The sequence below is a fragment of the Sus scrofa genome, chromosome 11 (assembly GCF_054392235.1).
Source record: "Sus scrofa isolate SSC_HxYL_T2T_F1_AM1 chromosome 11, Sscrofa_HxYL_maternal_Yorkshire_Landrace_v2.0, whole genome shotgun sequence".
In the NCBI taxonomy this organism is placed as follows: Eukaryota; Metazoa; Chordata; class Mammalia; order Artiodactyla; family Suidae; genus Sus; species Sus scrofa.
The window spans coordinates 47,124,799-47,148,770 of NC_139393.1; positions in this window are offsets into that span (position 1 = coordinate 47,124,799).

Here is a 23,972-nt window from a genome sequence, read left to right on the forward strand (position 1 = left end):
TTACATTTGTTCATTGATTTATACATTCCATGTATAAATGAAATCATACAGTATTTTTCTTTCACTGATTGCCTTATTTCAGTTAATGTAATTCACTTAGCATAATTCCCTCTAGGTCCCTCTCCAAGTGTGAGATTGCATTCTCTTTTATTGCCAAGTCATCTTCTTTATCCATTAGTCTACCAATGAGCACTCAGATTCCTGCCATATTTTGGCTATGGTAAATAATGATGCAATGAACATAGGGGTGCACATATCTTTTTGAATCCGTGTTTTCATTTTCTTCACATAAGTACTTAGCAGTAGAAAGGCTGGGTTGTTTTAATTTTTTTTGGTGAAACTTGATAACTGTTTTCCATAATGGTTGTACCATTTTATATTCCCACCAACAGTGTATGAGGGTTTCTTTCTCTCTACAGCCTCACCAACAATTTGTTATTTATTGCCTTTTTTATGTTTTTAATATAACAGCCATTCTGACAGGAGTGGGGTGATAGCTCACTGTGGTTTTGATTTGCATTTCCCAGATGAGTAGTGATGCCTATTGTTCATTTATATGTATTCTTTGGAAAAATGTATATTCATGTTCTCTGACATTTTTTTTTGCTTCTTAGGGCTGCAACCACAGCATATGAAGGTTCTCAGGCTAGGGATCAGACTGGAGCTACAGCTGCTGGCCTATGCCACAGCCACAGCAATGCAGGACCCTAGCTGTGTCTGAGAACTACACCACAGCTCATGACAATGCTGGATCCTTAACTCACTGAGTGAGGCCAGGATTCGAACTCACAACCTCATGGTTCCTAGTTGGATTTGTTTCCACTGCACCATGACAGGAACTCCTCTGTCCATTTTTTAACTGAGTTATTTGTACTTGTTTGTGTCAAGTTATATAAATTCTCTGATTATTTTGAATATTAACACTTTTTAAAATATATCATTTGCAAATATTTTCAGGACATGGTCTTTTTGTGTTGCTGATAGCTTCCTTAGCTGTGCAAAATCTTTTTTAATTTGATATAGTTACATTTATTTATGTTTGCTTTTGTCTCCCTTTCCTGAACACACATATCCAAAAAATATGACAAAGTGAATACCGCTTAAGCTTTCTTCTGGAAGTTTTATGGTTTCAGGGCTTAATTCTTTAATCCATTTTGAGTTTATGTTTGCATACAGTGTGAGAAAATAGTTAAGGTTGATTCTTTAGAATATAGCTGTCCAATTTTCTCTATGCTATTTGTTGAAAAAGATGTCTATTTCCCCATTGTATATTTCCTCCCTTTGTCTTCACTAATTGACTGTATAAGCATGGGTTCCTTTCTGGAGTCTCTATTCCGCTCCATTGATCTATAAGTCCATTTGTCTCAGTAATATACTGTTTTGATGACTGCAGCTGTGTAGTATATTTTAAAATCGGAGCTTGTAATACCACAATCTTTGTTCTTCTCTCTCCAGATTGTTTGGAGTCTTTTGTTTCAATATGAGTTTTAGAATTATTTTTTCTAGTTCTGCAAATAATACGACTGCTTTTTTTGACAGGGATTTCACTGACTCTTTAGATTGTCCTGAGTACAATGGTCATTTTATTTTATTTTTATTTTTTTATCTTTCTGCCATTTCTTGCCTACACCACAGGTCATGGCAATACTGGATCCTTAACCCACTGAGCAAGGCCAGGGATTTAACCCGCAACCTCATGGTTCCTAGTCAGATTCGGTAACCACTGACCATGACAGGAACTCCTGGTCATTTTAACAGTATTAATTTTTGCAATCCCTGAGAATGAGATATCTTTCTGTTTGTGTAATAATCATTTTTTTCCATCAGTATCTTATAGTTTCCCAAGGATAGATCTTTTATTCCTTAGACTTATTCCTAGGTATTTTATTCTTTTTGACACAATTGTAAATAGTTATTTTCTTAACATATCTTCCTGATAGTTCATTGTTAGTTAATACTCTTGCAACAGATTTCTACATTTTGTGTCCTGCAACTTTACCAACTTCACTGATAGATTCTTAAAATTTTTTTTGGTGGAATCTAGGATTTTCTACGTATCTACAAATAGTGCTGCTTGCAAACAGTGACAGTTTTACTTTTTTCTTTTCAAATTGTATTCCTTTTATTTCTTTTTGTTTTCTTATTGATATGACTGGGACTTGAATAACTTTTTGAATACAAGTGGTGAGAGCAGACATCCTTGTCTTATTCCTGATCTTAGAGGAATTGTCTGCAGGTTTTTAACAATAAGTATATTAGCTACAGGCTTGTCATTGACAGCCTTTATGTTGTTGAGTTATTGTCCCTCTATACCTACTTTCTTAAAAGTTTTTAATATGAATGGAGGTCGAATTTGGTTAAAAGCTCTTTACTGTTTAGATGTTTATATAATTTTTATTCTTCAATTTGTTAATTTGGTTTATCACATTGACTGATTTGCAACACATTGACAATTATGCAACACTGGGATAAATGTCACTTATCATCTTGTCTGATACTTTTGAGATACTGTTGAATTCTGCTAATATTTTGTTGAGAAATTTTGCATTTGTGTTTATCAGTGATATTGGCTTATGAAATGTTCTTTTGTGACATATTTGCCTGGTTTTGTTATCAAGATTATGTTAGTTTCATAAAATGAGTTTTTCAGCACTTCTCCCTCTGAATTTTTTTGGAATAATTTGGAAAAGATAGGTGTAAGCTGTTCCTTAAATGATGTATAGAAATCACCATTGAAGGCATTTGGTCCTGGACTTTTGTTTGTTGAGAGTTATTTTTATTTCTGTTTCAATTTTCTTACTGGTAATTAGCCTGTTGATATTTTCTATATCTTGCTGATGCAATCTTGGGAGATTGTACATTTCTAGGAATTTATCCATGTTTTACTGGCTGTCCATTTTATTGATGTATAATTGTTCATTTTAATCTCTTATGATCCCTTTTTTTTTTTTTTTTTAATCTTTTGCCTTTTCTTGAGCTGCTCCCGCAGCATATGGAGGTTCCCAGGCTAAGGGTCGAATTGGAGCTGTAGCCACTGGCCTACGCCAGAGCCACAGCAATGCAGGATCCCAGCCACGCCTGCAATCTACACCACAGCTCATGGCAATGCCGGATCCTTAACCCACTGAGCAAGGCCAGGGATTGAACCCGCAACCTCATGGCTCCTAATCGGATTTGTTAACCACTGAACCATGACGGGAACTCCATCTCTTATGATCCTTTGTATTTCTGAGGTGTCAGATGTAAATTTTTCTTTACCACTTCTGATTTTACTTATTTGGGCCTCTCTCATCTTTCCTTGATGAGTCTAGTTAAAAGTTTATCAATTTTGTCTTTTCAAATAATCAGCTTGCAGATTCATCAATATTTTCTATTGTGCTTTGGATCTGTATTTCATGTATTTCTGATCCAAACTTCAGAATTTTTTTCCCTCTGCTAACTTTGAATTGTGTTTGTTCTTTTTCAAGTTCTTTTAACTATAAATTTAGGTTGTTTGAGAAATTTCTTTTTTTCTGAGGTAGGATTTTTATATCTACAAACTTCCCTCTTAGAAATGTTTTTGTGATAGATTTTGGATCATTGTGTTTTCATTTTTATTTGTCTCCAGGTATTTTTTTTTCCCTCTGATTTCTTCAGTGATCTATTGGTTATTTTGTAGCATATTGTTTAGCTTCAACATAATCGTGGTCTTTCACCTCTTTTCTTATAGGCAATTTCTGTTTGTGGTTGAAAACATGCCTGACATCATTTCAATCTTAGTAAGTTTACTGAAATTTGTTTTGTAGCCTAGAGTGTAATTTATCCTGGAAAATGTTCCCTGTGCACTTGAAAAGAATGTATATTCTACTACTTTAGTTGAATGTGTTGTTTACAGCAAATGCTTCCTTATTGATTTTCTATCTGGATGATTTGTCCATTAACGTTAGTGGAGTACGAAAGTTCCTACTGTTATTTTGTTACTATCGGTTTATCCCTTTATATTTGTTAGTATTTGCTTTATGCATTCTGGTGCTCCTATATACTTTACTGTTGTTATTGCTACAGTCTCTTTCTTTTGTTACATTTTTGTTTTAAAGTCTAGTTTGTCTACTATAACATGCTACCTGGCTTTCTTTTTGTTTCTTTTAGAATGGAATACCTTTTTTCATTCCTTCACTTTCATTATGTGAATTCTTTACATCTGAAGTGAAACTCTTGTGGACAGCATATATATATATATATATATATATATATATATATATATATATATATGTCTTGTTTATGTAACTATTCTACAACCTTATGTCTTTGGAACATTTAGTCAATTTATATATATAATAATTATTGATAGGTATATAGTTATTGTCACTTGCTAACTGTTTTGGTATTGTTTTGGTGTTGTTTTGGTATTGTTTTGCAGTTCTTTTTTCCCTTTCATTCTTTTGCTTGTCTCCCTTGTGATCTGATGACTACTTCAGTGTTAGGCTTGAATTCCTTTCTTTTTCTTGAGCATTTATTACAGATTTTTGATTTGTGGTTACCATGAGGTTTGCATATATGCAGGTGTATATTTGTATATATACATATACACATATGTATATGTACACACACATATATGTATACACATATAACAACTTAAAAATACATATATGTGCATACATTATAAAATATATGTAAAATAAATATATGTGTATGCATATGGTTTACATATAGCTGTGTATATGTATGTATATATAGCAACTTAAAATGTGTGTTTGTGTGTGTATATATATATATATATTAGTATATATCTTATGCTTGAATGCATTTTAACAAATATGCAATTTGCTCCCCCACACACTTTAATATTTTGACATCATATTTTACATTTTATTTTGTTTTGTGTAAATAGCTAAATCCTTAACTATTTATTGTGGATATAGATGATTTTATCACTTCTGTCTTTTAACAGTTCTACTAGCTCTGAAAGTGGTTTATCTGTATTGCCTTTTCTGAGATTTTTTTTCTTTTCTAATATTCAGTTGTGTCCTTTTCTTTAATGCTTATAGAAGTCCCTTTAACATTTCTTATAAAGTTATCATGGTGTTGAATTTTTTAACTTTTGCTTGTGTGTAAAACTCTTTATCTCTGCTTCAAATCTGAATGATAGTCTTAGAATATTCTTGGTTGTAGGTATTTTCATCATTTTAAATATATTATGCTACTCCCTTCTGACCTGCAGAGTTTCTGCTGAAAAGTCACCTAGGAGTCTTATGGGAATGTCCTTGTATATAAGTTGTTGCTTTTTCCTTGCTGCTTTTAATATTCTCTCTTTATCTTTAATTATAACCATTTTTTTTAATAATATGACTTAGTGTGGTCGTCTTTGGGTTGATCATATTGGGACTCTGAGCCCATGACCTGGATGTCTGTTTCCTTTCCCAGTATAGGGAGGTTTTCTGCTATTATGTCTTCAAAAACATTTTCTTTTCCTTTAACTCTCTCTTCTTCTGGGACCCTTACAGTGTGAATGTTAATACAATTGATTTATACAAGATGTCTCTTCAATAGTCCTCATTTAAAAATTATTTTATCCCTCTTTCTGTTCAACTTCAGTGATTTCTGCTAATCTTTATTCAAGTTTCAAGTTAATCTTTCTTCAGATTTCTTGGCTGTTAATTCTTTCTAGAGTATTTTCAAATTTCAATTATTGGATTCTTCAGCTTTATTCCATTCTTCTTTTTATTTTCTATCTCTTTGTTAGATATTTCTAACTTTTCACTACATTCATTTACTCTTCTCCAAAATTCTTTACGATCATTTCCTTGAACTCTTTATCAGGTAGATTGCTTATCTCTACTTTTCTTAGTTCTTCTTCTGGGATTGTTATTTTATTCATTCTTTTGGGACATTTTCTTCTGTCTGCTCATGTTGCTTAATTTTCTGTTTTTGTTTTGTTTTGTTTTTTAATGTATTTGGTAGGCTTGTTACATTTCTCAATCTTGAAGAAGTGGTCTTTTGTAGGAGAAAATTACGTGGGACCCAGTAGCACATAAATATCTGGTCACCAAAGTTATATGCTCAAGATTTGCCCTCTATGTGGGCTCTGTGGGCCCTTCTGTTGTGTTGGGTTAATACTATGGGTGTGTTAATATATGCAGCTATCCTCCTGTCTGGTTGATTGCCAGGTCTTGTATATTGCAGAAGCTACTGGCAACTGGTGTGTGGGGCTGGGTTTTGACACAGTTGGTGCCATGTCCAGGGTGTCCAAGTCCTGGTGCAGAATTTCTGGTGAGCAGAGCTGGGTAATGAGGAATATGGTTACAGAGCCTCAGGAGATCTAAGTTAATGTTGCCATACTAATGGAAAAAGCCCTGCCTAGGGTGTCTGGCTGCAGGACTGCTTGTCCTGGAGCTAGTGTTGATCCATTGGTAGGTTAGGCCAAGTCCTGGACCCTCTGGTGGTTGAGACCACATCCTGGGGCAGCTGAAGTCAAGGAGTTCCTAGGGCAGCTGGCCTACTGGTAGGTGGAGATGTGTCCTTGCCTGGCTAGCTATTTTGCCTGGGGTATATCAGGACTGGTTTTGACTGGCAAGTAGGGCCAGGTTCCAGCATTATAAGCTAGTGGGAGAATTCCATAATGGTTGGTGCATGCACCAGTGTCTTCTTGATAGAATAAACTTCACAACATGGTTGCTGCTTGTATCTATGCATTCAAGGTGAGTTCCAGTTCCTTCCCACCTTTCTAGGCACTCTCCACGATTATCAGGAGGGTCTGATCTAGGCTCCATTAAGATTTCTGACTTTTCCTTGGGTCTCAAACATATGAGATTTTGTACATGTTATAGTGGCTCTATATCCTACAGCCCTTTGTCTCTTCTGAAGCTGAGCTCTGCTGACCTTCAAGGAGAAGTGTAATTGAAGCTCATTTTCCAGATGCATGACCCTCAGGCTAAGGACGCTGATGTGGAGCTCAGATCCCTCACTCTTTGGTGAAAGTCTTTGGAATGGTAATTATCATTCCATTTGTGGATCACCTACCCAGGGGTATGGGTCTTGATTATCCTGGGCCTCCACCCTAACCCCCTGTCTCATTGTGGCTTCTTCTTTATATCTTTAGTTGTAGATCTTTTCTGCTAGTCTTTAGGTTGTTCCCATCAACAGTCTCTGTATAAATTGTCGTAATCAATGCCTGTGGGAGGGGTGAGTTCGGAATCTCTACTTTGTCATCTTGGCTGCTCCTCTATTTTTACCTTTTAGTTAGTGATAGACAACATTTAATAAAATAAGCAACAGTGCTGTAAACTCTACTTCCTTAGTTGTTTATAACTACATGTATCTTGACTTGTCTGTTATAAAATTTCCATTTTCAAAGAATTTATCTTGTTATTGAATTTGGAAATTTTACCTGATACTTTGTGAAATTTCAAAGCTATGTCTAGATACTCATGTCGCAACAGAAGAAAGGGTGGGGGAAAAACTGTAACTGCAATGTATACATCTAAGGATAACCTGACCCCCTTGCTGTACAGTGGGAAAATAAAAAAAAAAAAAAAGAAATTTCAAAGCTAATACATTGAATTTTTCTAATCATATATTTTTGATCTTATATGAACTTTAAAGATTTATTTAAAAATCTGTGTCTAAACTCTTTCTAGGAAGTGTGTGAACTAGCTATGTCATTATTTTTTATTAAAACAGAAGAATGTCAATTGTTTAAATACAGTTTTTTCAGCTAAAATTACCCATTACAGAATATGAAAATTTTTAAATGTATGATTTTAATATTTATGTTAAAGAATAAATCAAAACTTTTATTAATACATAGATTAACTGATTAGTATAATTAACTAGTAATAAAAGCATATATTACTCTGTGACCTATCTCATTAAGCTTTTGCTTTAATATATTTATATTTATATATGTATATATTGAAGCATCTACCAAAAAAGATTTTGTAAAATGAAGTGAAAATAATCCAAAGATAAATTAAGCTATTACCATTGATAAGCTGATATTCCTCAATTGTTTTATTAATTTTTGACCCATTTAAGTCCTAGGATAAAGTGGACTCACAACTTAAATGGATCTATGCATAATAAAATAGCCAATCAACAACATTAACAATGGGATATGTCAAATTACCTAAAATTTATTCTACCTTTTTGCAAGCACTATTCTAAATAATGTGAGAACAGAGATGACATTTAAAAGTAGGGGAGAAAATGGGAAGAGAAAATTGTAGGAGAAAAGATGCATTTCTTTTGCTGATATTTAACACTATCATTTTTCTTAATTATTCTTGACATTTCACCCATTATTCCATGAGCTTCCTTAGCGCATAGTTTTTTTTTTTTTTAATAAGGCAATTACTTTTCAGAACAAGTTGTCCATTGCTGTTCTTTAGTAAACTCAGAAGTTTGATCTTTATCCTACCCCTCATATATAAGCTGATAGCACCACATGTCTTATAAGCAGGTGTACTTATTGCAGTGATTTCTGTAAATACATTATTGAAGATACAATTCATTTTTTAGATTAAATGAGGCAACTAGGCACTTACATATCTAGCATTTAGAACAACTCAGCTTTAGAGAGTTAAAGTTAAATATTGTTTAGATGTTTATATTATAAATTTCAAATTTTAAAGAGGATTAAAATCTATGCTTATTCTTGATTAACAGTGAAAAAAGATAGTTCATACTACATATGCAAGAGTTAGCTATATTCTCCTTTTGCTATTCTCCAAGCCAAACAGTCAACTTTGCTACATTGCTCCTTTTTTTTTTTTTTTCATTCACTGTGCTCTCACCAATCTCTGTATATTCCTTTAAACATTTGCTGCAATATTTTAGGTTTTATGTGTGTGCATGTGTGCCTATATAAAAAGCAAAACAGCATGTTATTGTAATCAGAAGGCTAATCTAATTCTCTTTTACATAACTTATATTTAAATTAAAATTATTCCAAGTTAATTTTCTTAGTCTTCTCAAACATTATATAATTTTTACTGAAAAAATTAAAGTAATTTTTATGTATTTGAGATGTCAGAAAGTCATGCTCTTTGAAAACTCACTATGATTTTGATAAAATAACCTGATACTGGATTAAGATGCAATCTAGCTGAACTGGGCAATAAAGAAATACAAATGCCTGCATTAATACAATGAGATTTCACAAGGAGAATAAAGTATAGCAGTTGGTTTGGAGAAAAGAAACCAATCTTTATCAAGTGATAAACAGTGCTTATACATTAACACTGGTGATAGACTGTATAAAAGTATAAAGTATTCAAAAATTAAGATTCTAGCCTGGGGGTAGAATAATCACTCTAAGTAATATATCTCTATGCATTTATCAAACACTAAATAAAAACAAATAAAAAGTCTAAAGACATTAAAGGGAAAAAATTCTATTTATTTTTTCATAAGACATTTTGGAAATATAGGAAAATCTACATTTTTCTTAATCAATTGTTAGTCTTTAAATATTTTTTTATCTTTCCAAGTTAATTTTTGGGAGATAGAACATGTTTTAGTAGCATATATTGCATGAAGCTTTACAAGCCAGTGCAATAAAACTAATGGATCACAAGATTACATTTTAGAGGCAAATAGATGGTGAATTAGGAACATAAAGACAAGCTAGGGATCTGCTGTCATTTTCTCTAAAACAAAAATATTGTTGTTAAAGCAAAATTAATGATTTTGTGAGAGCATGTTTGTATTAACCATTTTTTAATAAAATTGTATTTTACAACTGTAGTATAACACATGCAATTTTCTACATATCTGTGCATTACCTTACAGGTAGTTTCACTGAGATTTGTAACAATTACGAAACATATTTATTTAAAAATATGTCTGTGCACTTAAGATTGCATAAAAATATAAATTAACTATTAGTTCAATATTAGAAAGATAATTCAAAAGAAAAATTCTACCTAAAACAAAATTGTAAAGAGAGCAAGAGATACATAAAAATATAAATTAACTATTAGTTCAATATTAGAAAGATAATTCAAAAGAAAAATTCTACCTAAAACAAAATTGTAAAGAGAGCAAGAGATACATTCAATACATAATATGTAAAATTGGGTCACTTTGCTGTATAGCATAAATTGGCAGAACGTTATAAATCAACTATGATATTTTTTTTTAAAAGTTAAAAAAAGAAAATTTGAAAAAAAAGGATAGATTAAAATGTTTTGGGATAGTCAAAAAAAAAAAAAAAAAAACCCACAAAGGAACAAATACTATGAAAAATAATGTACTAAAATTATTTCGTATTATACTAGATTTTTGATTCTTTAAAATGATGGTTAATTTTTATTAATTGCCAATTATGTCAATATAGTCAACAACACAAATAAAATTTAATGATTAATGCTGTTTCCATTGAAAGTATTCAATTTATATGTTTGTATTTAAAATATATTTTTAGAAGATAAATGTTTAAAAGGGAACCCAGAGTTTCCATTGTGACTCAGTGTTAAGTACCAGACACAGTGTCCATGAGGATGCAGGATCAACCCCTGGCCTCTCTTAATGGGTTGAGGTTCCGGCATTGCCACAAGATGCAACATAGGTGGCAGATATGGCTCGGATCTGGTGTTGCTGTGGCTATGGTGTAGGACTGCTGCTGAAGCTCCAGTTGTGACTCCCAGAAACTTCCATATGCTGCAGGTATGGCCATAAAAAGACACAAAATAAAAAAGAAAAAAAGAAAAAGAACCTAGAGGTGGGTGATGTAGATTAGTATTTATTGTATTCTTTTACAATTAAAATTATCACTTTAAAAATACTGGGGGAAAAAGAGAGGATTTCCCTTTGTGATGCAGCAGAAACAAATCTCACTAATATCCATGTGGATGCAGGTTTGATACCTGGCCTTGCTCGGTGGGTTAAGGATGCAGTGTTGCTGTGAGCTGTGTTATAGACTGCAGTTGTGGCTTGGACCCCATGATTGTGTGGCTATGGTGTAGGCCAGCAGGTGCAGCTCTGATCTGACCCCTAGCCTGGGAACTTACATATGCCACAGGTGTGGCCCTAAAAAACAAATTAAAAAAATTTGAGAAGGGAGTTCCCATTGTGGCTCAGTGGTAACTAACATGACTGGTATACATGAGGAGGCAGGTTTGATCCTTGGCCTTACTCAGTGGGTTAAGGATCCAGAGTTGCCTTGAGGTGTAGGTCACAGACTCCGATCCTGAGTTGCTGTCAGCTGCAACTCCCATTCAACCCCTAGCCTGGGAAATTTCATATGATGCAGGTGTGGCCGTAAAAAGACAAAAAGAAAAATAAATAAATAAAAATTTTGAGAAAATTGTTCTAGATTTTTTAGAAATCAATGAAGTTTTAAAATCTAAATGTGTTCTATATTACAATATATGTAAATATACAATATTTAGGAAATAGATGAGGAACAGATCTAATATGATTTCTGTGTTTAGAAAATACATATCACTCTCAAATTGTTTTTGATGGAAAAACATATCAACTATTTAATAATCTATGTTTCCTCCTCACATTCATCAGACACAACACTCTCCAAATTATTTAATTGAGGATGACCATATCATCAGAATTTCTCTAGAGGGAGTTCCCTAGTAGCCTAGTGGTTATAATTTGGTGCTTTTCATTGCTATTAGCCCAGGTTTAATCTCTGTCTGAGAACTAAGATCCTACATCAAGCCACTATACACCATGAAAAAGAAACAAACAAAAAACTACTCTCTTGGAGTTCCCTGGAGACCTAACAGTTAAGGAAAGCAGGGACCAAATCCACACCACAGCAGTGACCTGAGTTGCTGCAGTGACAATGCTGGATCCTTAACGCACTGTCAAAAGGGAGCTCCTGTTGGTTTGTTTTTAAAGTGAAATTGACCTAAAAACCATTACATTAGTTCTGTTGCATAACATAGTGTTTCAATATTTCTATACATTTCAACATGATCACCATGATAAGCTTAGTTAAGTCACCATAAAAGATTACATAATTATTGACAATATCTCCCATCTCTGGTAATCACAAATCTGATCTCTTTTCCATGTGTTTTGTTTGTTTTTTTAGGTACAATTGACACTCAGCAACACTATGTTCCTATTACACAACATAGTGATTCAATGTTTCTACACTTTTCAACATGATCACCATGATAAATAGTAATGATATATCACCATAAAAAGATATTACATAGTTATTGACTATTGACTGTATTCCCTACACTTACATTCATATCATTGACTCACTTATTTTGCAACTGAAATTTTGTACCTCTTAATCTCCTTCACCTATTTCATTCCTTCCCCATCCTCCTCCTTCTGGCAACTCTGTAACTGTAACTCTTTTTCTTACCTGTTTTCCGTTTCAGATTCCACATACAAGTGAAATCATGCAGTGTTTCTTTCTCTGTCAGACCTACTTTATTTAGCATAATATCCCTAGGTTCATCCATGTTGTGGAAAATAGCAAGATTCCATTTTTTCATTGTTGAGTAATATTCCATTATATACATATATATTTTCATTATATACACATATGTATATAATGGAACTATATATATATTTCACATCCTCTTTATTCAGCCATCTCTAAATGGGCACTTAACATTTCTTCCCATATTTTGGCTATTGTAAATAATGTTGCAATAAACATAGGGGTGCCTATATCATTTGTAATCAGTGTTTTATTTTCTTTGGATAAATATAGAGCAGTGAAATTGTTGGATGGTATGGTAGCTCTGCCTTTGATTTTTTGAGAAATCTCCATACATTTTTTCATAATAGCCATACCAATTTACAGGCCTACCAATGGGGTGTACAAAGTTTCTTTTTACCACATCTTCACCAGTGTTTGTTATTTTTTTGTTTTTGTTTAAAACAGTCATTTTTGAAAGGCGTGAGGTGATATTTCATTGTGGTCTTAATTTGAATTTCTGAATCTCAATACTCTTTAATAAATACTTTATGTGCTTAGATGAATTACCATGCTTCTACAAAGGTTAAGTATACCTAATGATTACAAGAAGGAAGAAAACCGCCAAAAATTCTACCAATAACTCAATAATGAGACTATATATAAAAGAAAATTCATGGTGACATTTCATATATCATTTGAAGTGACTCATTAAAAACATTCCATTAATTCAGGCAAATACTACCATTTTCATTAGTTTAAATGCCCTGATTATGTTATACAAATATTATAAGATTTATATAATAAGTGTAAAGTTCTGCTGACTATTTAGCAGTAAACACTTACAAAATATCTGTTAATAAATGAATGACCTTTATATCATGTAATTAAATTTATGCTGGGAATCACAAACAGACATATTAACTAAATCCCAAAACTATATTTAATAGTTTGATTTACTGTAATACACATTTTATAAATGAATATTTTCTGAATATAAAATTATCAAGGTGAATAAAAATGGCAGTCTCTGGAGAGTTGTATTTACTTCTATGTGTCAGGTACTTTGAAATCACATGCATAAATACACACACATATACATACGTATGTGCATGTATAATATACACATATATAAGTAAATAATACAAAGACTATATATCTATGAACATGAATACATTTGGGGAGTAGAGTGCCATGAGTAGATGAAAAAGTTTAAATATTACCTGCATAATGAAATTGGAAATATGGTTTTTTGATGGCTAGAGGATAAAAAGTCAATGGTATTCCACCAAATAATGGATAGAAAACCTCAGTATAACTAATGTACTTATTAATTAGAAAGCTCTGTTTGCAGAGACTCTTCTCTTTCCTGATTTTCCTTGGAAGTTAGATGTTCCTTTTAGTTTGAGCTGGAGCTCAGCTCCAGCTCTGAGGCAAAGATAAGTTATTGTCAAATAAAGACTTACTTTTATTTCCAGAAGATTTGCATATTCTATGTTAAAATAACTTGGCAATGTCAAAATAAAAGCATAAAGGAAAACATCCTGGCAATTTACAATAATAGCAAAAACAGAAAATGACCCCAAAAGGCTATCTCATATTTACGTAAGATAAAACAACCCTAAAAGGACAATTCTAAAAATAAAATTTGTCAAACCTCATGACTTAAAACTATTTAAGTAAGTACTGTTAATTGACATAAGAATAAGTTCATTATACACAATTCAGTGAGAGTATTTAACTTGTTTCTCTTACAAACTGACAGATAAAACTGTTGAAATATCAATTAAAATAAGCACTGAATGGAAAATTAATAAGCTTGAGTTATTGGTCATGTAAACATTATTTCTAAGACAACATACTCATTTAATTTAGACGCTCAAAGAACATTTACAAGTGTTGATTGGATATTAGACATTAAGAAAAAAATCAGTTTCAAAAACCTTCAAATATATAGGAAAGTTATTAATATAAAAATCATTCAGTCCAAATCTCCTGCTGAAAAGAGTGAAAATTAAATGATAACATAATTTAAAATCTTTTAAAGCATTATTAAACCAGCAAGACAGTGAGAAATTGTCAAGCCAAAAATATTGGTAATTATAGAGACCAGAGAAACACACAGATTACTTGTCCTAAAATTAGTTGGCAAAATGGGGAATTTGAATATTGATTTTTAATATAGGAAAGAAATGAATGAGAAGTAAAATTTCAGAACCAGTCTAAATTATGGAGTCTAATTATGGAGGTTAATGTTGTGATCTAATGATCTGAACTTCGAAAGGATACAGCCTCAGATGAAGGTGAAAAACTAAAATTTCACTATTTGCCTTCAGGAAATTATATGCTAAAATTAAGCAGAGATTTCTTTGGTACTAAGCAGAGCATGGGGAAAAGATGTTGAGAATTTGAAAATACTGCATTTCTCCTGTAGACATTTAGCTAAAGTTCATCTTGCCTAGGTAGGAAAAAACATTGAGCCATTAATTTAAAGCGGTTCCTAAACTTAATGCCTTCAGAAACCCAGCAGCAGAAGTAAACACACATGCAACTTAGAGCTACTTCTACATTTTGAGCCCTTAAATGGCCTGACATATAAATTTCCTGAGAAATGAAAGAGTTACCACAGAAAAAATGGAATATAAATATATAAATATGTAGATATTTATATATATATTCATATATATGTTAACTTATACATCCATTTACATATAAATAAATAATATAAATATAAGTATATATGTATAAAGCAGTAGGAGCTGCCCTGGAAGGGCTTCAGCTATTCAAATTATAGACATCCAGTATAAAATAGGAATCCAGAAGAGTGACATAATGTTGTTAATGTACTAATAAAAATAACTGCAAACTTAGAATTCTATATGTAGAAAAATTCCTTATAAAATTTGGAAACAAAAAACTGAAATATTTTCACACAAACTTGAGAGATTTTTACCACCATCAAAGTCAAATAAATAAACAAACAAATCTAACAGACATATTTTAGGCAGTAAATTATTGCTCACAGTGTTAAGTCCCCAATGTACATGAAATAAAGAAGAGTAAGGATGGCATAAGCACACATATAAGTTTAAGTAAACCTTAACCACATAAAATAATATTTATAGTTACTTCTAAATTAAAAAAAAAGAAAATACTTTTTAAAAATCCAAATGAGGGTTAAATGGATTTAAATGTTTTTCTAATTTGCATTATAAAGCAAGAGGACAATTTTTCAACTGCAATAAATTATATGTACACAATAGGATTTCTAGTAAGGTCAGCAAAATTATAAAATAAAATTCTAAATCTTAGAAGCAGAAAATAGTACAAATGTAAAACATTGGATAAAAACTAAAATAAAAATAACAATTCCAATATGCCATGAGATTGGAAGAAAATATAAAAAAAATGCAAAATGGAAAATGAAAATTTAGCACAAAATAAGTTTGATATCCTAATATATCTTCACTTACATTAAATATAAATGGACTGATTGTGCAACTAAAAAGATTATCAAATTGTAAATGCGTGATATTCTCTTTCCTTATAATAAGAATGAACAAAATTCAAAAATCAAAATACGTAATGTAAAGAAGTTATTCTGAAACCACAAGGTAATTGAGATTAAAATCAATTGTAGATGAACACAGGGACAAAAACCTCAATAAAATATTAGCAAGTTGAATATAACAGAATATTAAAAGTATCATCCACCACGATTAAGTGGCATTTATCCCAGGAATGCAAGGATTCTTCAATATCTGTGAATGAACCACCATTTTACATTGCAAATAAACTGAAGAACAAAAATCATATGTTTATCTCAATAATGCTGAAAAAGCTTTTGACAAAATTCAATGGCTGTAAGACTCTCCAGAAAGTGGGCAAAGAGGGAAACTATTTCAATACAATAAAGGCCATATTTGACAAACACGCAGCTAACGTCATTCTGTGGGGTGAAAAGCTGAAAGTATTTCCACTAAAGTCAGGAACAGGGCAAAGACGTCCACTCTCACCACTTTTATTCAACATAGTTTTGGAAGTCCTAGCTATGACAATCACAGAAGAAAAAGAAATAAAAGGGATCCAATTGGAAAAGAGGTAAAACTGTCACTGTTGGCAGATGACATTATACTAAGTAGAGAAAATCCCAACGATGCTACCATAAAACTACTAGAGTTCATCAGTGAATTTGGTAAAGTGTCAGAATACAAAATTAATACATAGTAATCTCTTTCACTCCTATACACTAATGATGAAAGATCAGAAAGAGAAATTAAGGAAAGACCATATTTACCACTGCATCAAAGACAATAAAATACCTAGGCATTAAACTACCTAAAGTGACAAAAGACCTGTACTCTGAAAATGATGACACTGATGAAGAAAATCACAGAGGACACAAACAAATGGAAACATGTGCCATGTTCTTGGACGGGAAGAATCAATATTGTCAAAATGACTCTACCACCCAAGGCAAACTACAGATTCAATGTAACTGCCATTAAACAACTAATGGCATTTTTCACAGAACATAAACAAAATTTAAAATTTGTGTAGAAACACAAAAGACCCTGAATAGTCAGAGAAATCTTAAGAAAGAATACTAGACCTGGAGGAATCACACTCCTTGAGTTCAAACTATTCTACAAAGCTACAGTCAACAAAACATTGTGGAAGAAGCTCAAAAACCGAAATATAAATCAGTGGAACAGGATAGAAAGTCTAGAGAGAAATCCATGCACCTATGATCAACTAATCTATAACAAAGGAGGCAAAATCATACAATGAAGTATATTCTTCAATACATCTCTACAATAAGTGGTGCTAAGAAAACCGGACAACTACATGTAAAAGAATTAAACTAGAACACTCTCTAACATCATGCAAAAAAATTAACTCAAAATGGATTAAAGACCTAAGCATAAGACCAGACAGTATAAAACTCTTAGAGGAAAACATAGGCAGAACATTCTTTGACGTAAATCACTGTGATATTTCTTTTGATCCTCCTCCTGGAGTAATGAAAATAAAAACAAAAATAAACAAATAGGATCTAGTTAAACTTAAAACTTTTGCACTTCAAGGGAAACCATTAAAAAAATGAAAATACAACACACAGAACAGGAGAAAATCTTTGCAAATGAAGTGAATAGCAAACATTAAAATATTATATATATAATATGTTATATATATAATATAAAATTAAGAATGGTCAGAAGATCTAAATAAACATTTCTCCAAAGAACATATACAGATGGCCAAAAAGCACATGAAAAGATGCTCAAAATAACTAATTATTATAGAAATGTAAATCAAAAGTACAATGAGGTATGACCTCATACCATTCAGAAAGACCATCATCAAAAAGTCTATAAACAATAAATGCTGGAGAGGGTGGGGAGAAAAGGAACCCACATACACTGTTGGTGGAAATGTAAGTTGGCACAACCACTATGGACAAGAGTATGGAGGTTCTTTGTAAAACTTAATATATTGTTTCCCATGTTCCATACTCCACTCCTGGGCATATACCTGAGGAAAACCATGATTTGAAAAGATACATGCACCTCAGTGTTCATTGCAGAACTATATACAATAGTGAAGACATGGAAGCAACCTGAATGTCCATTGAGAGAGGATTGGATAAAGCATATGTGGTACATATATGCAATGGAATATTACTCAGTCATAGAAAAATAGTGAAATAATGCCATTTGCTGCAACACAGATGTACCAAGAAATTATCATTCTTGGTGAAAAAGACAAATATCACATGAGATAATTAATATGTGGAATCTAATTAAAATGTTACAAAAGAACTTACAAACAGAAACAGACAAAGATTTCGAAACCAAATTTATGATTACCTAAGGGGAAACATCTGAGAGGTATAATTAGGAGTATAGGTTTAACATATACACATTACTATATATAAAATAGATAAGTAACAAGGACCTACTGTATAGCACAGGCAAATTTACTCAATACTCTTTAATAACCTATACAGGAAAATAATCTGAAAAGAAATAGATACATATAGGAGTTCCCATTGTGGCTCAGTGGGCTTGACTAGTATCCATGAGGATGTAGGATAAATCCCTGGCCCTGCTCAGTGGGTTAAGGATCTGGCATTGCTGTGGCTGTGGTATATGCCTGCAGTTGCACTCTGATTCAGTCCCTAGCCTTGGAATTTCTATATGCCACAGGTATAGTCCTAAAAGAAAAAAAAAAAAAAAAAAAAGACCTAGATATAAGACGAGACACTATAAAACTCTTAGAGGAAAACATAGGCCAAACACTCTTTGACAAACTGTTGCAACATCTTCTCAGATCCACCTCTTAGAGTATTGACAATAAAAACAAAAATAAACAAATGGGCCCTAAAGAAACTTAAGTTTCTGCACAGCAAAGGAAACTCTAAACAAAATGAAAAGACAACCCACAGAATGGGAGAAAATCTTTCAAATGAATCGATGGACAAGGGATTAATCTCCAAAATTTATAAACATCTTCTGCAGCTCCATACCAAAAAAACAAACAACCCCATGAAAAAATGGGCAGAAGATCTAAACAGACAGTTCTCCAAAGACATACAGATGGCCAAAAAACACATGAAAAGATGTTCAACATCACTCATTATTAGAGAGATGCAAATCAAAACCACTCTGAGGTACCATCTTATACCAGCCAGAATGGCCATCATCAAAAAGTCTACAAACAATAAGTGCTGGAGAGGGTCTGGAGAAAAAGGAACCCTAGTACACTGTTGGTGGGATTGTAAATTGGTGCAACCACTGTGGAAAACAGTATGGAGATTCCTCAGAAAACTAAAAATAGAACTCCCATTTGATCTAGCAATCCCATTCCTGGGCATCTATCCAGAGAAAACCACGACTTGCAAAGACACATGTACTCTGATGTTCATTGCAGCACTATTTGCAATAGCCAAGCCATGGAGACAACCTAAATGTCCATCGACAGAGGAGTGGATCAAGAAGAAGCGGTACATATACACAATGTATATACACAATGGAGTATTACTTTTAGGAAAGAAATACTGGCATTTTTAGCAACATGGATGGACCTAGAAATTAGCATACTATGTGGAGTCGGTCAGACAATGAGACACCAACATCAAATGCTATCACTGACATGTGGAATCTGGAAAAAGGACAGATTGAACTTCTTTGCAGAACAGATAATGACTCAGACTTTGGAAAATTTATGGTTTCCAAAGGAGACAGTTTGGGGGTGGAGGGATGCTCTGGGGTTGTGGGATCGAAATCCTATAAAATTTCATTGTGATGATCATTGTACAACTATAAATGTAATAACTTCTTTGAGTAACATTTTTCAAATGTATACATGTATACGTATAATTGATTTACTATACACCTGTAACAAACACAAATTTTTAAGTCAGTTATACTCCAGTAAAATTAAAAAAAAAATGGTAATGTGTAATTTTACAGACTTGTGCTTTGGAGTTTCCTGGTGGCCTAGCAGTTATGGATCTGGCATTGTCACTGCTGTGAAGTTCCTCAGGTCACTGCTGTGGCATGTATTTGATCCTTGGCTCAGAATTTCCGAAAGCTGCAAGTGCAGCTAAAAAAACCCAAAAAACTGGAGTCCCCGTCGTGACGCAGTGGTTAACATATCTGACTAGGAACCATGAGGTTGCGGGTTCAGTCCCTGCCCTTGCTCAGTGGGTTAACGATCCGGCGTTGCCCTGAGCTGTGGTGTAGGTTGCAGACGCGGCTTGGATCCCGCATTTCTGTGGCGCTGGCGTGGGCCAGTGGCTCCAGCTCCCTAGCCTGAGAACTTCCATATGCCGCGGGAGCGGCCCAAAGAAATAGCAAAAAGACAAAAAAAAAAAAAAAAAAAAAAAAAAAAAAAAACTAAAAACAAACTTGTGTTTTTAGGAATTTAAAAAGATGATTCTAAATATATGAGATCGAATAATAAAACATAAGGATATTAGCAATATTTTGAAATATACCACAAGCAAAATATGGCATATGGGAACTCTAATGGAACTATCTAAAATATACAAAAACTTAGGAAAAATGCATGTACTTTAAAGGCTAATAGTATTGAAAAAATAAGGAAACTTGCAAAGCTATGCATTCATCTCAAGAAGTTACTTAAAAAAATCCAGCAATGTAAATTCTCGAAAACTGTAAGAGGGGGTAATAAAAAATAGTAAAAAAAAAGAATTATTTAGAAATCAGACACAGTAGACGTAAACAGAATGATAAGTTTTTCTTTGACAAAATATAAAATGAACACATCTATGGAAAAATTGTTTTTTAAGAAGCACAACTGACGAACATAATCTTTATAATCTATAATTCTTATTATAGATAATATAAACTTTGAAATATAAGAATTATAAAACCTGTATGCAACTACATTTGAAACATTAAATGCAATAGAAATTTTCTAGAAAATACCTATTTCTTGCCAAATTAAATACAGAAGAAATATGTAGTAGAAACAATATAGAAATTGAGCTGATAATTGAAATAGTCCAAGTAAGATCCAGATATGTATGACTTTTCAGTGAATAATGCCAAACATAAAACACAATAATTAAGTAATAATTATCAATAATTTTTATTAATAATACACATTATATAATAATACAATATCACACTCTTCCAAAGAATGGAAAAGATAGTACACTTTCAACTCACTATATGAATTTAAAAAAACTAGATTTCGAATATAGCAAAGACAGTAGTAGTAAGATAATTAATGTCACAAAGGAAATGGTGCAGTTATCTTGAAATATTCATAAAAAAATCCAGCTAATTGAAAAATTGAGTTTATTCCTAGTTAATAGACTTGAACTACCGTAAATTAATCTCATCTTTTCTATGAATTTGGCTTAATATCAATTAAAGTAATCAACTACATTAAGTAAGTAAATGAAAAAATCCCACAGAATTATTTTGGATGGAATTCCCCATGAAGTCAACTCTGAGATGGAGAAATTGTGCTACAATGCATGCCTAATGGCAGCCTTCAATAAACTCCTTCAAAGCTGTCTTGGATTATACTTCTGCATCCGTTCATTATTTGATGTGAATTGGCCTTGGAAGAGTGTACCCTTGGGGAAGCAGTTCTCTGAAGCTGGTGCATCCATGAAAGAGTTGACAGCTGAATTGTTTGCTGACAGCCCTCTCAGACTTGGATTTTCTATCAGAGCTGCTCATAAACTCCACAGAATATTTCCTTACTTATACCTTTAACATGACAGTGTCTGCTTGAATTTAAGGGTCAAGTCAGAGCTGCTTTCAACTGTTGCTTGGGCCTGATGCAGAGTCCTTTCCTTCACCTGAAGAGATTTGTTAGAGATTGAGCTCCCTCTTCATAGTGACAGATGCAAGATATGTTAATTTTTTATTTGGAGGGATGTCTCAACATGGCTCTGATCACTGATATTCTAAAAGCTTTACTAATTTTGTAGGCAAATCTGTATAGAGTTTATCTCCCATACAATTAGTTCCTAACAATGTCTTCAACTTGGTAGTTCATTCTTCTTTATCTGATCTGATTAGAATGGGGACAACAATACAAAGGGTCAATGTGGTATTCTGAGGGATGACCAGTCATGTAGATCTCTTTGGACTTGGTTAACAGAGGGCATATAACTTGGTTATGTTTGTTTGTGATAATCTACTGTCATTCTCCCAAATCTGCCTGGAGAATTAAATGTAGATATGACCAAACTATAATCATTTATATTCTTAAAACTACAATATATTCTATAATCTCCTCATAAAATATAACAATTTTTTTGTTTGTCTTTTTGCCATTTCTTGAGCCGCTCCCGTGGCGCATGAAGGTTCCCAGGCTAGGGGTCCTATCAGAGCTATAGCTGCCAGCCTACACCAGAGCCACAGCAAGGCGGGATCCAAGCCGTGTCTGTAACCTTCACCACAGCTCACAGCAACGCCGAATCCCTAACCCACTGAGCAAGGCCAGGGATCGAACCTGCAACCTTATGGTTCCTAGTTGGATTCGTTAACCACTGCACCACGATGGGAACTCCATTTTGCTTATTTTTTAAATTTACTTTCTTGTCGAGGGCTGGAGGTAAAAATTACAGTCTTCTACTTTCCTTTGCCATGATCATAGCTCTTATCCCATAGGACAAGAACCTTGTGCTAACTATCAGTTATGTATATTGTAATCATAAATTCATGAGCCAGAAAAAAGACAATTGGATAGATTACAGAATTAATGTAGACAGAGGGAGTTAAACCTTGGACACAATGTGATTTATTACACTTGCTCCGTATTAAAACATGATTCCTCTAAAACCAAGTTCCCTTATGGAGTTTATGGTTAATCGCTTTACACAAAATTTTATTCCTTTTCTTGTTGCTTCTGACCTCAGTTCTGTACTGAACACCAATCAATTAGTCAGATGACTAAAATTGCTGTTGTCTACAATGTCATTAATATACTAAAACTGTTTTTATAGATATCACAAATTCAGATTGTTTCACCAAATCAAGATGAGCTAACAGAATCCTGAGCCATTGCTCACCTTACCAATTAATTGTAAACTAGAGACATTCTGACTCCTTAAACTATGATTAAGAAATGTGACAGAAATCTCACAAGAGGATGACCCTCTCTGTCCTTCTCCCTTAAAAAGCAAAAAAAAATTAACCCTCATTCAAAGACCAGGTTTGTGTGAATCTAAGGCTTGTCTTCCACCCCCTTGCTTGCTGCCCTGCAATAAATTCTGTACTCTCCTTTACCACAATATGGTGTCAGTAGATTGGCTTTGCTGCGCATCAGGCTAGCGGCTCAAGTTTGGCTCAGTAGCAATGTATGCCCAATCTAAGAAAGGTGTCACTGTAATTCTTCACATCCCTAGTTATTAAAGGAATTGACTTAAATACTTGAACATACCCTTTCTCAAGAATATAATTAGCTGAGTTGTATACTTGCATTAGTGTTGTAGGATCCTTCCTCCTGAGATTTAAACTCTTAAATAAAAGAATCTGAATCCAAAAACATCTCGGTCCCAAGAACTGGGAAAGAGATGTTGACTTTTATTAGAGTGACATCCCTTAGTGTCTGGGTTATCCAATTTTCCTTTCACTGAATGGTTAAAAAGAGTAAGACAACCATAGGGTACCTAGTTATTTTTCCCTGAGGTGTTGTGTTCTATTACTACGGATGCCATTTTGAATACTATTTTTAAGTCAGGCAAAAATAGTTGCCCTTTTGACCTTGCCACCTATCACAGTAATTGCATCCTCTTGAATTAATACATAAGTATGATTGCTTCAGAGTCTTATCATTTTGATTTCTATCAGTAAGCTTATCTCCTTAATGGCCTCTCAGAGAGTTAAAAATGACCTACATTGAGAGGAATCATCAAATTTTTGGTGATTCTAGCGCCCTTCTCTCTAGCACTAGCATATTTACTTCTTTCTTTCTTTAAAAAAAAATTCTTTTTTTGGCTGCCCCACTGCATATGGATCCCTGGCCAGGGATCAAATCCAAGCTGCAGTTGCAAGCTACACCACAGTTATGGCAATGCCTGGTCCTTTAAACCATTGTGCCAGGC